Source organism: Hyaena hyaena, unplaced genomic scaffold, assembly GCF_003009895.1.
Source record: "Hyaena hyaena isolate Hyena2069 unplaced genomic scaffold, ASM300989v1 scaffold_2530, whole genome shotgun sequence".
Taxonomy (NCBI): Eukaryota; Metazoa; Chordata; class Mammalia; order Carnivora; family Hyaenidae; genus Hyaena; species Hyaena hyaena.
The window spans coordinates 12,639-27,418 of record NW_024083167.1 but is presented as its reverse complement, the minus strand read 5'-3'; the positions used below and the strand labels follow the sequence as shown (position 1 = coordinate 27,418).

The window sequence follows — 14,780 nt, the reverse complement described above, 5'->3', positions numbered from 1 at the left end:
ATCCTCCACCCACCTACCTCCATCAGCCCTCACTTTGTTCTCTACAGTTAAGAGTCTCTTGTGAGTTGTTTCCCTCTCTCCTCTTATGTTTCCTTCTCTCCCCATGTGTTCCTCTGTTTATTCTTCAGTTCCACAGATGAGGGAAATCATATGGTGATTGTTCTTTTCTCATTGACTTCTTTCACTCAGCATAATATATTCTAAGCCCTGTCCACATCGTTGCAAAGGGCAAGATTTTATTCTTTTTCATGACTGAGTAATATTCCATTATATGTATACACAGCCATATTCATTTTAGGAATAAATATATATAATCATGTGTTATAAGTGCTTTTATATTTATTTATTATTTCATGTAAAAGTGTAGTGTATGTGTACATTATTGGTATGTATTAAGAATGCAATTTTAATTTGGACTCACGCACACACACACTCACACTCTAGGTCCAGCAGCCGAGTGATGAGCAACGTCAGCAAAAGGCGGCACCCCCTGAGAGTCATGATATTATTCCTGATAAAGAGAAAGCAGTTGCAGAAGCACCTATGGATCATGGTGAAGGTAAAGGGGGAAAGAATGCTTACTGGGGGCACAGGGTATATATTTGTATCATGCATTATGACATAACTGGATGAAACAAAACATTAGAAGAGGATCTCAGTCATTTCCTGAAAATTCGTTGAAAAAGTAATTAGAGTATAGTTTGCAGCTCTGTTCACTCTAGTGAATTTCCCCTCGTTCCTCCAATGTAGTCCTTCCTAAATCAGGGGAACCTGTTGACTACTAACGTATACATTTCTTCAGTAGTTTAATGTGTTCTTCTCAGGACATTTTTGGGTGGCCTTGTTCTTCAGTGCATCAAACGTGTAAGCAGTTTTTAATAGTATGTGTAGAGGACCAAGTCAGCCTATCTTATAACATCTGGAATAAAGATGATTTGCATAAGGATGGTAGCCTTGTTTTATAAATAAGAAAACTAAAGTTCAGGGATTGTGTCTTGCTAAAGACTGCTTGTCACATGGAGACATAATTAAATTTCATTTCACGTTTTTTTTTTTATTACTTCCTACCATCTGTGTTTTTATACCAAAATGTGATTGGTTTGTACAAAATGCGTAATACTAAAAAATGTGTACTGTAAAATGAGCTAAGTACAGCCACAGGATAATTGAAGTTCAGTGGAGCAGGAGGTAGACTCCAGAAAAAGGCTCAAGGAATGATATCCACCGTTTCCTTTGCTGAATCATTTGATATGGTATATTTGGGGAAAGTTGGATAATTCAGGAAACTGGCGTATTGGTAAAGTATAGTAGTGTGGTTCTTAAGCGACTCTACGAGGTGGTGAAATACTTTCCTGATTAGGAAAATCAAAAGAATCTTAAAATGATCATGAAATGGAAATTAACAGCTTCCAATGCAGTATTTTCCTCAAATACTTGTAGTGAACTATGGGCGTCATTCAGGCCATGGATCATTTTAGGGATTTGTTGGGAAGAGGTTTTTACAATAGGATTGATGACAAAGTCTCTTGGCTTCCTTTCCACTCTGCTCCCTTTATTCTTACTGTTAAGATTGAAGTTTGACTATGATTCACTCATGTTTGGCTGTCATTTTTGACATTTTTTCATCTCCATGACTCATTTATCGTAAGTTATAGAGACAGACTTGGCAACTAAATCTAACTGGTTAATTTTCACAATAGAACTTTCAGGTTGCCACAACAGGGAATGGGTCTCACTAGTATAAGATTTGTCCTAGGCCCAGGAATGCACTCAGTTTATGCTTCATGAAATTAAATTTTAATTTTCATTAAAATTGTATCCAAAGTGCAGGCCCTCGGTGGCTCAGGCACTTAAGTGTCTGACTCTGGTTTTGGGCTCAGGTCTGGATTTTGGCTCACAGTTTGTGATTGAGCTACACGTAAGACTCTGCACTGGCAATGCAGAGGTGTTTGTGATTCTCTCTATCTCTCTCTCCCACTCCCTCCCTATCTGTCTCTCTCCCCCTCCCCCTCTATCTCCCTTCCTCCCTCCTTGCCTGCCCCTATGCTAGTGGCTCACTCTTTATCTCACTCTCAATGTAAATAAATAAAGTTTAAAAAGAGCTGTCCATGGTGTTAAGATTTCTTAGCTGATACCCTCACTTCTCAGTACACTGGTAATATAATGCAAATGTAGATTTAGTGTGGTTTCTTTTTAGATTGTTATTTGAAATAAGGTTTCATAATAGAGCAAAACAAAGATGTGAAGTCCTCTTTCCATCATCACTTTTTTAATTAATTAATTAATTTAATTAATTAATTAATTTAATTAATACATGAAGTCTACAGGCATGTATTTCATATAATGGAAACAATAAATATTATCATCTCGTTCCTTAGATTTTATGTTCACTCCTTAAAGTGATACCCTTTCTCTTTGAAGCACCTGACCTGGAAGCTGGTATCCAGAAATTGCCTCTGCCAAAGACTGAGGATATTAGTGAAGATGACACGGATGTGAAGGGGGCAGATTTCCCAACTGTGGAGCCCGTGAAAATGCCTGAAGCAGGTATTTTACCCCCTGGGAATGCGAAGTGTGCAGGTCTTTTCCTGAATAATATAGTTTTCATTGTGTAGATGTACCTTTACCGATAGATACTTTAATAACAGACGTTACACAGAAAGGTACTCTCACAAGTAATTCAGACCCTAACTTCTTGACTGCCTAGCTCATACCCTATCAGATACAGAATTAAATTGTGTCAAAGCTTTATTAAATTATAAAAGAGGAAAGCATTTCCTGTTTGATAAAGTGTAAATACTGGGGTGCATCAGCGGCAAGCATGACTCTTGATTTGGCTCAGGTCATGATCTCACAGTTTGTGAGATTGAGCCCCAGTGTTGACTCTATGGTGACAGCATGGAGTCTGCTTAGGACTCTCTCTCTTCCTCTCTCTCTGTCCCTCTCCCATTTGTGCTCTCGCTCTCTCTCTCAAAATATGTAAATAAACTTTTAAATAGAATAAACTTTAAATACTTTAACTGAAAGCTGATTAAATTCCAAATCTTCTCTAATTTCCTCTTTTAAGAAACACAGAATGCATTTGGAGTAAATACCAGCTGTAGGAAATATGCTGAGGCACTGAAGTAGCATCCAATACCAGCTCTAACATAAGTTGTGTGACTCTGGGAGAATCCCTTCGCTTCTGAACCCATCTTGACTCATATATTTAGTGATTTCAAGTCGGATATATTGCATTCATTTTTTATTGCTGTTTTTTGTATTCTGTGGTTCTGTTGGATACATACAGAGAATACAAAAATCGTCCATTTTGTTTGATTTATTTATCATCAAATAGCATCTTTGATCAAGTTTTAACATCTGAATTGACATTTTCGTGCCTCTGAGTACAAGAAAACACTATCTTTGATGTGGGTTTCTGTCTATGGAGACTCAGATACCTGTTCTTAAATTTTGTCAAATTGTACATTATTGTGGCTCTTACAGAACACGTGCAGTTTGAAACCTTTCCCCAATGAAGGCTCAAATGACTGAGTAATAAAATGGCAAGAGATGGTTTAGTTTCTAGTTTCTGTGGCACATCAAGTAGGGAGAGTGAATGGGTGTTCTATGTAAGTGACAAATCCCTAAATTTGACCACTAAACACAGTACTACTGCTTACAGATTAAGTAACTGGAAACTAAATTTAAAAATAAAAAATAAAACTACCTTTTAATAGGTTCATTTCGTTTCATATGTTCTGACATGAAGTGTCTTTTTCACTTCTTGTATCCATAGAAAGTGTGGAGTGTTCAAAAAATGTTGGTAAAGTGTATGCTTGGAATTCTATCTTTTAAAATGGAAACTATGCTGTCCTGTGTGTATCATTAATTTAATCTAAATAAAATTCTGATGAGTAATGTTTCCAACTCTATGTCTATCTTACAGGTGAAGGACAATCGAAGGTTTAAGCAAGATGAAGTCCAAAGCATGCAAAGTGCTCTCATATAGAAATGATACTTCACCATTAAAAATCTCTCAATAAAATCTTACAACATTCTCCAAAGACTCTTGCAGTCCCTTGTTAGACTGACTCTAAGTACTAGGTGCTGTTAACAATTGTGTCGTTTTTTGAAATGTTGTATTCTGATTCAGCTGGTAAATGCAGATAGATCTGTACATGGACACTCTCTCCAGCAGCCTTGCTACATACGATTGAATGCCAGAGGTGTACGTCAGCATCCATTATGAGTTTCAACACACACAATTCTATCATCTTTGAATAGTAACAGTTTGTTACTGCTGTTTTAATCATTATCTCCCCTCTTTGCTTTCTCACTTTACAATATTGGACAGACCCACCCAGGACAGTGCTGGAAAGAACTGATAATAGACATCCTTCTCTTATTCCTGATGGGAGTTAGACAATTTTTAACATTTGACTATATTTACTGTGACATTAAGGAAGTTCCATTCTCAGTTTAGTGTACTACAGTGTTTACGTTGAATATATGTTGCCTTTCATCAAACACGTGTAGTACATTGATTCAGATGATCATAGGATTTTTCTCCCATTAATGTGTTAATGCAATGAATTTCATACATACTTTCCTATGTTTAAATCAACCATACACTACTGGAAGGGAATGTTTATGATACATTATCTTTGTGAGTAATCTACATCATATTAGTTGGGTTAGAATTTTTATTACTATCTTCATAAGTGATATTAGCGTCTACAATTAGTTCATATACTCTCTTGGATTTTAGTATCAAGGATATACTGGCTTCATAGAATGAATTGGTATGTAAAATCTCTTTTTCTATTCTCTGGAACTGAAGACTCTGAAAGGCTGTGAGTGACTTAGGATTAGACTTTCCCTTGTTCAGCTGTGTCTGGATTGCACCTTTTTCTTGGGAACTGGACCCTGTAGAAATGGCAGGGAACCTCCAGGTCCCCATCATTTCATATTTGGTGAGGTGCCCAGCTTCCCTGCAAGTAGCCTCTAATGGTGCCATCACTCTGACAGCTACCTGCTGCAGTTTCTATGGTGTCATTCATCTTCTGTGCCCAGAAAGTTAAAAGTCACGGCTCTGTTAACTAGATACTTTGATCTGTGCTCTATCATTGTGAATAGCTGGTCTTCCACTAGGTGTGTGCACTTAGGACACTACATCCATTTATTCAGTTTTTAGAGAATAAGTTACCATAAAAATTCCTCTATTGATAACATGTGTACTATATGTTAGCAACTGCTTTCTCCAGGGTTCCTTACATTTATAAATTCATTTAGTCTTCACACAAAGGGGTGTCAGAGTGTACCCAAACATACATTTGACTCTGATAAGCAGTATATTTTGGGATTCACTTCTAAGTTAGAGCCCTTACTCTTCCTCAAAGTAAATAAATCAGAAAATGTGGGCCAGGAAACCTGATGGTGTCCATGATGCCCTGGGCCAGGCTCTGTGCTGACAGCTCAGAGCCTGGAGCCTGTTTCTTCTTCTGTGTCTCGTTCTCTCTGCCTCTCCTCTGCTCATCCTTTCTCTCCCAAAAATAAATAAATGTTAGGGGCGCCCGAGTGGCTCAGTTGGTTAACTGGCCAACTTCAGCTCAGGACATGATCTCACAGTTCGTGAGTTCGAGCTCTGCAATCGAGCTCTTTGCAGAACAGCTCAGATCCTGGAGCCTGCTTCTGCTTCTGTGTTCCCCTCTCTCTCTGCACCTCCCCTGCTCATGATCTGTCTCTCTTTCAAAAATAACTAAACGTTTAAAAATATTTAGATAAATAAACGTTTAAAAAAAGTTTTTAAGAAATTAAATATAAAAACAAATATCTCTAAAGTTATTTTGAACAATTTATACAAACAAAGACAAAGAATGACATATCAGTCCCATGGTAACAAAAAACCTCAGCTCTCCTGCAAAACTTGTTTCTTCAAACATTTTTTAAAGACATGGATGTTAGCCATTTTTTCAGGTGTGAGGGGATGTCTCATTGTAGTTTTGTGTTACCCTAATGACAAGTGGTGTTTAGCATCTTTTCATGTGTCTGTTGGCAATTTGGAGATCTTCTTTACAAATATTTCCATTCATGTCTTCTCATGTTTCAAATTGGGTTATTTGGGGGGGGGGTTGGGTGTTGAGTTTTTAAATTCTTTGTCTATTTTGGATACTGACTCATTATCAGATATGCCATTTACAAATATCTTCTCCCAATCTGTAGGTTGCCTTTTCGTTTTGTTCATGGTTTCCTTCCCTGTGCAGAAGGTTTGTATTTTGTTAAAGTCCCAGTAGTTTAGTTTTGCTTTTGTTTCCCTTGCCCCAGGAGACATATCTAGAAAGAAGTTACTACGGCAGATGTCAGAGAGGTTACTGTCTGTGTTCTCCTCTAGGATTTTGATGGTTTCAGGACTCACGTTCAGGCCTTGGATCCATTTTGAATTTAGTTTTAGTTTTTAATTTATTTAAAACAACCTAGGTAACATGAAGTATAGTCTTGGCTTCAGGAGTAGAACCCAGTGATTCATCTCTCCCATTGACGCCCAGTGCTCACCGTGAGAAGTGTCCTCCTTAATGCCCATCACCCAGTTACCCATCCTCCCACCCTCCCACCCAGCCACCCCCTCCAGCAACCCTGATTGTTCTCTGTATTTCAGAGGCACTTACGGTTTGCCTCCCTCTGTGTTTTTATCTTATTTTTGTGTATGGTGTAAGAAAGTAGACCCGTTTCGTTCTTCTGCATGCTGTTGTCCAGCTTTCCCGGCACCATTTGTTGAAGAGACTGTCTTATTCCTATTGGATATTGATTCCTGCTTTATCAAAGATGAATGGACCCTATACTTGTGGGTTCATTTGTGGGCATTTTATTCTGTTCCATCGATCTGTGTGTCTATTTTGTTGGCAGTACCATACTGTTTGGATCACCACAGCTGGGTAATACAACCGCAGGTCCAAAACAGTGATGCCTCCAGCTTTGCTTTGCTTTTTTGAGGTCGCTTTGGCTAGTCAGGGTCTTTTGTGGCTCCATACCAGCTTTACGCTGTTTGTTCTAACTCTGTGACAAATGCTGGCAGAATTTTGCTAGGGATTGCATTAAATGTGTAGATTGCTTTGGGTAGGTTTTACATTTTATCAATATTTCTTCTTCCAATCCAATGGCACGGAATGTCTTTCCATTTCTTTGTGCCATCTTCAATGCCTTTCATCATCGTTTTAGAGTTTTCAGAGTAATACAGGTATTTCACCTCTCTGGTTAGGTTTGTGACTAGGTATTTGATTGTTTTCAGTGCAGTTGTCAATGGGGTTGATCCCTTAATTTCCCATTCTGCTGCTTCACTATTGCCGCATAGAAATGCAAGAGATTTCTCTATGTTGATTTTGTATCCTGAGACTTTATTAAATTCATGTATCAGTTCTAGCAATCTTGTGCTAAACTCCATTTAGAGTTTAAAAAGAGTATCATTCTGACTGCACAAGAAACAACAGGTGTTGGTAAGGGTGTGGAGAAAGTGAAAGACCCTTGCATTCTCAGTGGGAATGCAAACTGGTGCGGCTACTCTGGAAAACACTACAGAGGCTCCTCAAAAGATTAAAAATGAAACTACCCTATTATCCAGTAATTGTATTCCTAGGTATTTACCCAAAGAATACTAAAATACCAATTCAAAGAGATATATGTTTATAACAGCATTATTTGCAATACGCAATCAATGGCAACAGCCCAACTGTCCTTTGATTGATGAATGGATAACGGCGATGTAGTATCTATATACAATGCAATAATACGCAACCATAAAGCCTAATCAAACCTTGGCATTTGGAATGACATGGATGTAGCTAGAGATTGTATGCTAGGCAAAAGAAGTCAGTCAGAGAAAGACAAATATATTATTTCACCCCTCTGTGTAAGTTTAGAAACAAAACAAATGATCATGGGGGGGATAATGAGAGGCAAACCTGAAAACAGACTTGTAACTGTAAAGAAGAAACTGATGGTTACCAGAGAGGAGGCGGGTTGGGGGATGGATTAAATAGACGATGGAGATTAAGGAGTGCTTGTGGTGATGAGCACTGGTTGATGTACGGAAGGGTTGAATCACTATATTTTACGCCTGCAAGTAATATTTCACTGCATGTTAACTATGTGGAATTTAGGTAGTTATAAACGTAAACTAAAATTAATAACTAATAAAATGCCAAAAAAAAGAAAAAAAATAAAGGTAGGGGCAGATAAGCAACAAATGCCTAGTTCCCTCTACATACACCTCTATCACCCTAACAATCCAGAATCTTGGCTCTCATATCCCTATTAATGTACACAATACAAGAGTTACATCTCTGACCACCCATTTGCATCCTCACACCCAAAACTATTCCGAAACTAAGTGCTGTGCTTAGAATTCACCATCCTTAGGGAGTGGCAGTAGGTTACAAGCAGCAAGTGTCTATTCCCTTACAGAGTATTCAAAATATCTCCTGGTGAGGTTGTGTGTGCCCGGGTGGCCTAGTTGGTTAAGCATCTGGCTCTTGGTTTCAGCTCTGGTCATGATCTCATAGTTCATGAGATCCAGCCCCATGTTGGGCTCTGTAACGACAGCGTGCAGCCTGCATAAGATTCTCTCTCTCTCTGTCTGTCTCTCTCTCTCTAAATAAATAGACATTATAATATATTTCTGGTAAAAAGGATTGAATGTCTAAGGTTCAAATTGGAAGTGAGACTAAAGGTAGGCTGTTCTGCTTTGCCACAAAATATGTGTAAGTTCTCTAGGTTGTGGAGCTAGATGATATAGTAGGGTTCAAGTAAGGAAAGGAAAAGGAACCAGGGGGCCTGGCTGAAGCACATTGACTTGGGTCCTTCCCACTGTCTCCCTATAGGCTATGGCATGAAATAACAATGGGATTGAATCCTGTCTCTGACACACACTGTGTGAATGTGGGAAAGGTATTGACATCCTTTGCGACTGTTTCCTCATATCTAATGTAGAAATCACAATACTTACACTAAATGCTCTGAAGAATCAATGAGATAACATATATGAAATGGCATTATTTTGCAAATGGGTTTCGCTTATTCTTTCCATTTAAACTTTGAAATAGTTTTTTTGTTATTTATCATTTCCATTACATCTCTAGGAAGAAGTACTTTTTTTTTTCAATTTCAAGTAAGGATATCAAGTAACTCTTTAAATGATTTCAGTTAGAAACTGAACTGCCTGTTTTTTTTTATTTGAGTATAGCTGACACACATTATATGACTTTCAAGTGTACAACATGTGATTCAATATCTCTATACCTTATGCTATGCTCACCACAAGTGTGGCTACCGTCTGTCACCATACAATGCTATTACCTGTAGTATCATTGTACAAAATTAATGTACAGAAATTGATTGCTTTTCTGTACACCAATAATGAAGCAACAGAAAGAGAAATTAAGAAATGGATCCTATTTACAGTTGAACCAAGGACCATAAAATACCTGGGAAAAAACCTAACCAAAGATCTAAAAGATCTGTATGCTGAAACTGTAGATAACTTATGAAGGAAATGGAAGAAGACACAAAGAAATGGAAAAACATTGCAGGCTCATGGATTAGAAATGCACACATTGTCAAAATGTCAATACACCCAAAGCAATGTACACATTCAATGCAATCCCATCAAAATTGCACTGGCATTCTTCTTGAAGCTCTAAGAAGCAATCCTAAAATTTGGATGGAATCAAAAAAGATCCCGAATAGCCACAGCAATATTGAAAAAGAATACCAAAGAGTGAGGCATCACAATCCCAGACTTTAGTTCTACTACAAAACTCTTATCAAGACAGTATGGTATTGTGGTTCCTGAGTGGCTCAGTCGGTTAAGCGTCTGACTTCTGCTCAGGTAATGATCACACGGTTTGTGGGTTTGAGCCCCGCATCAGGCTCTGTGCTGACGACTAGCTCAGAGCCTGGAGGTTGCTTCAGATTCTGTATCTCCTCTCTCTCTGACTCTCCCATGCTCTCTCTCTTTCTCTCTCTCTCTGTCTGTCTCTCTCTCAGAAATAAATAAAACATGTTTAATAATTTTAAAAAGAGAGTATGGTATTGACACAAAAACAGAAACATTGACTAATGAAATAGAATAGAGAACCTATATTTTAACCCACAAATGTATGGCTATCTAATCTTTGACAAAGCAGGAAAGTATCCAATGGAAAAAAAAGACAGTTTCTTTAGCAAATGGTGCTGTGAGAACTGGACATCAATATGCTGAAGAATGAAACTAGATCACTTTCTTACACCATGCACAAAAATAAACTCAAAATGGATGAAAGACCTAAATGTGAGGCATGAAACCATCTAAAGCCTAGAGGAGAAAACAGGCAACAACCTCCTTCACATCAGCTGCTGCAATTTCTTGCTCCATACCTCTCCAAAAGCAAAGGACTTAAAACTAAAAATGAAAGTGAAACCTCCTTAAGATAAGTTTCTGCACAGTAAAGGAAAGTATAAAAAAAAGAAACTACTAGGCAACCGATGGAATGGGAAAAGATATTTGCAAATGACACATCGGATACAGGTTTAGTATCCAAAATCTAAAAAGAAATTACCAAACTCAATACCTGAAAAATAAAATAATCCAATGAAGAAGTGAGCAGAAGACATGAATAGACACTTTTCCCAAGAGGACATACAGATGGCCCACAGATACATGAAAAGACACTCAACATCACTCCTCATCAGAGAAATACAAATCAAAACCAAGCTGAGATACCACGTCACACCCATCAGAGTGGCTAAAATTAAAAACTCAGGAAACAGCAGATGTGACGAGGATGTGGAGAAAGGGGAAACCTCTTGCACTGTTGGTGATAATGTAAACTGGTGCAACCACTCTAGAAAACAGTGTGGAGGTTCCTTGAAAAATGAAAAATAGGACTACCTTGTGACCCAGCAATAGCACTACTAGGAACTTATCCAAAGGGCACAGGAGTGCTGAGTCATAGAAGCACATGTACCCCAATGTTTATAGCAGCACACTCAACAATAGCCACATTATGGAAACAGCCTAAATGTCCAACAACTGATGAATGAATAAGAATATGTGTCTTATATACACAATGGAATGCTACTTGGCACTGAGAAAGAATGAAATCATGCCATTTGCAGCAACATGAATGAAACTATAAGGTATAATGCTAAGTGAAATAAATCAGTCAGAGAATGACAGATATCATATGGTTTCACTCATATGTGAATCTTGAGAAACTTAACAGAAGACCAGGGTGGGAGGGAAGGGGAAAAAATTGCTTACAAACAGAGAGGGTGGGAGGCAAACCATGAGAGACTCTCAAATACAGGGAACAAGCTCAGGGTTGCTGGGGGTGTAGAGGAGAAGGGAAAATGGGTGATGGGCATTGAAGAGGGCATTTGTTGAAATGATCACTGAGGGTAGTATGTAAGTGATGAACCACAGGAATCTACTGCCAAAACCATGAGCACACTCTACATGCTGTATGTTAGCCTATTTGACAAGAACTTAGGTTAAAAAAAAGTGAGATAGTCATAATCCTCAATGTATTATCATATCTTTTATCTTTAAAATCTTTATCAACAAGACTATCGGTACCAGATTTACTTCCTTTTTTCCTTTTAACCCTCGTGTGTGTGTGTGTGTGTGTGTGTGTGTGTGTGTGTAGTGCACGTAAGTAGTGCTCAAAAGTTTGGACATAGTGATGTCTGGGATTAAACTTTCTGTGAGCACCTTAATGGCAAACATTCAGATTCCTGTCGGGGCAGTTTTGAGACCTGGGCTTTGATGATTCTTGAATTGTTACAGTCCACTTCAAAGGGCAGACTTCAACCTGGTACAAATATTTAGCTTTCTCCCACAATCACTGTTGGAGATAATTGTTGGCCAGCTTGTTGTATGGCCATAAATTTGATTCAGATGACATTAAGTTATGAAGAAGCTCTGGTGACACGCAGGAGGCAGCAGCAAGTCGAAAAGACACTGAAGAGGCAGGAGGAATTGTGTAGGACTTGCCTCCAGGGGTTCTGTCTGAGCTGCTAAGCAAAGAGGTAGAGCTGAGAGTGCCAGCGACTCCTGTACCTGTGGGAATGCTTCAGTTGTCTGCGTGACCAGAGCTTCTCTTATTTCAAGCAGTAGAAACTAGGAAGAAATTCAGATTTTCACAGGAACAAGGATGAGTGGGGATGGGAAAAGTTCTACAGATTCTGGGCAGCTGCCATTTTCCTGTGTACTGTAAACGGCTAGTAACTAAGCTCAGATTGCCTGCTGATTGAGGTCAAAATGGTTATTACTAATCATTTGAAATGTAATTCTCACGTTATCTCATATGATGGGACTACTACAGGAGATGGGTCCTTTCCTATAGCACATAGTGCGTGGCATTCACCTACCTCCTCATGTCTTCTGACATCAATGCCTTTGGTTCTCTGGTTTTGGTCTCAGAGTGGGACTAGCACCCCCCAGTAACCAGGCCTTTATCCTTGGACTGAACTACATCATGGACTTGTCTTGTTGTCTAGTTGGTAGAGAGCAAATCTTGGGACTTCTCACCCTCATAATCACATAATCCAACTCCTATAATTAATATCCTCTTCTATATATCTCTATGCAATCTTGTAGGTACTGGTTCTCTGGAGAATGGTGACTAATGAAGATTTTGGTGCTGAGAGTGTTTCTAGAGGAACTAAATTTTAAGAATGAGTTTTCTGAATTGATTGTTCGTTGTTGGAATTGAGTGTCTACTATGACTCCATTTAGAGAAACTAATGGCTCGGTTTCCAGTAGTGAAAAGAGCAGCGAGAGTCCATGACGTGTTTATAGAGATACCCAAAATTTGCGCATTTGATATTTGTCGTCCACCACTGATAAGAAGCAAGGAGACACCTGATTGTGTATGTGATACTTTTGAACATTTTCGGAAAAGTAAGGAATGTAATGATATTAGCTGTTCTGAAATAATGAAGTGGGGGTTGTGAGAAACAGCTAGGAAAGAATGCTTGAGACATTTTTGGTGCAAAAAGGTGGTTTCCTTATAACATGGGGACAGGACCCATGGGCAGAAGAGCTGCCTCAGACTGTGAAGAGTGACGAACTATACACTTTACGTTAGTGAGGGTTACGGATTCTGTAAGTCTCTAAGGGATTTGGAAACAAGGATTTCAGGACCTTGAGGGGACAGCTGCTGTTAACAGTTTACTTTAGTCTTTAATAAAACAAAAATATGAAGGCACTAAGGCAGCAAGAGTTCCTTGAGGAAGGTCACGCTCTGCATGTTTCAGGTGTCTATCAGTGGGCTGCAAGCTGTTAGGAGATTTCCTGTAGACTTGCCTTCATTTCTCTTGCCTTTGTTGCCCTCATCATTTGGTTTCTCCTAATGTCCCTGGACAGTGTAGCCAAAGAAAAAGATGAACTGAAGCATTTGACTTCTGAGTGATGAATGACTTAAGATTTTCTACTTGTGTCCTGATAGAGAGCCTTGTCTCCTGTATCTACATGGCTGAAATTGCTGAAAATCAAATGGAGAATCCCATCTCACCCTTGGCTGAATTACAGTACAGTGAAGTCCCAGGCCTGCAGGGTATCTAGTGTCAAAATGAGGGTCACTGACTGGGAGAAGAGGGGATCCTGTGACTTGGAATGGGAACTTGTGGGAAGGTCGTGCTGAAGCTAGGCACATCAGTCCCTTAAGTGCTGATGAATCTTTCTTGCTAGTAGGAGAGGTTTCCCCAACCCTATTGGAATTGGCCTCCCACCCCCAGAGCGAGCCACCCCGCTCACAGTAGGATGGCTTCTTCACCTGTGTCTGAGCCTATGAACCCTGCATTTCCTGAGCAAATGGTAAGAGCCTCCCATGAGGCAGTTTCCATGCATTACAATGCTGAGTCTCCTCAGGACTTTCTTGCATCACTCTTCTTGGCTTTAGACCTGTATCTAGACTTGGGTCCCATTAGGCCCCTAAAGGCGACATACAAAGTGTGACCCATGAGGAATTATGCAACCCAAAAAGAACTACTTGAGTTTTAAAATTATATCAGCAGAAATTCAGGGAACATGTGAGGGAATGAATACTAAGCAGGTGGGATAATGATGGAAGGATCATCATGTTGGGTCAGGCTGACTTTATTGATATGGGCTCACTAAGTGGAGATTCTTCATCGAGTGTTGCAGCTCAGGGATGAAGAAAGGGCTCTCACAGTGTGTTTGCTTTGTTGTTGGAAACATGGACCAAAAAGTGGCCCACCGTGAAGGGACTGGAAATGCCCGACTTGTCTTGGTTTAGTGTAGAAGAAAGGGGTCAAGGGCTGAGGGAGATTAGAAGGTTAGAGTGTATTTGTCAGTTGAGACCTACTCACCCACACTGGGAAGATATAGAAGACATATCATTGCTCACTACGGTGAGAAAAAACATTTGTGTGGGGAGAGCCCAGCAACCCTGAGAAGCTCAGTGATTGCTCTTCTGCGTAGTTCATACTTTACAGTGAGACCCTGAGCCACTCATTTGGAAACTCTAAATGTATGTATTCACGTTCCAAAGTGGCAGTGTTTAGATCCTGAGGTGGCAATGTCCACGTGGCAGCACTCCATTGCCAAAGGCAAGGTTGTTGTTGTTACCTTGAATACAGGAGATTCAAAGCAGCAATCAGAGCAGTCTAACTCATGCAGTCCTATCGTCTCTCTAAGTGGAAAGTAGTAGTCTGACTCATGCAGACCTTTGGACTCTATAAGCAGAAAACTACTAAGGCCAGTGAAGAAATCGAATTCAAATCGTAAGAAGAGAGTCACGAGC

General features: G+C 39.3%; 1 long non-coding RNA gene across 1 annotated transcript; it reads left to right on the top strand.

Moving 5' to 3' along the window:
- The first annotated feature begins 465 nt into the window (after positions 1-465).
- On the top strand, positions 466-3,962 carry LOC120227572. The gene is made up of 3 exons (XR_005527285.1): positions 466-559; positions 2,422-2,547; positions 3,929-3,962. It is a non-coding gene; the product is annotated as an uncharacterized LOC120227572 (long non-coding RNA).
- The last annotated feature ends 10,818 nt before the right edge of the window (positions 3,963-14,780 follow it).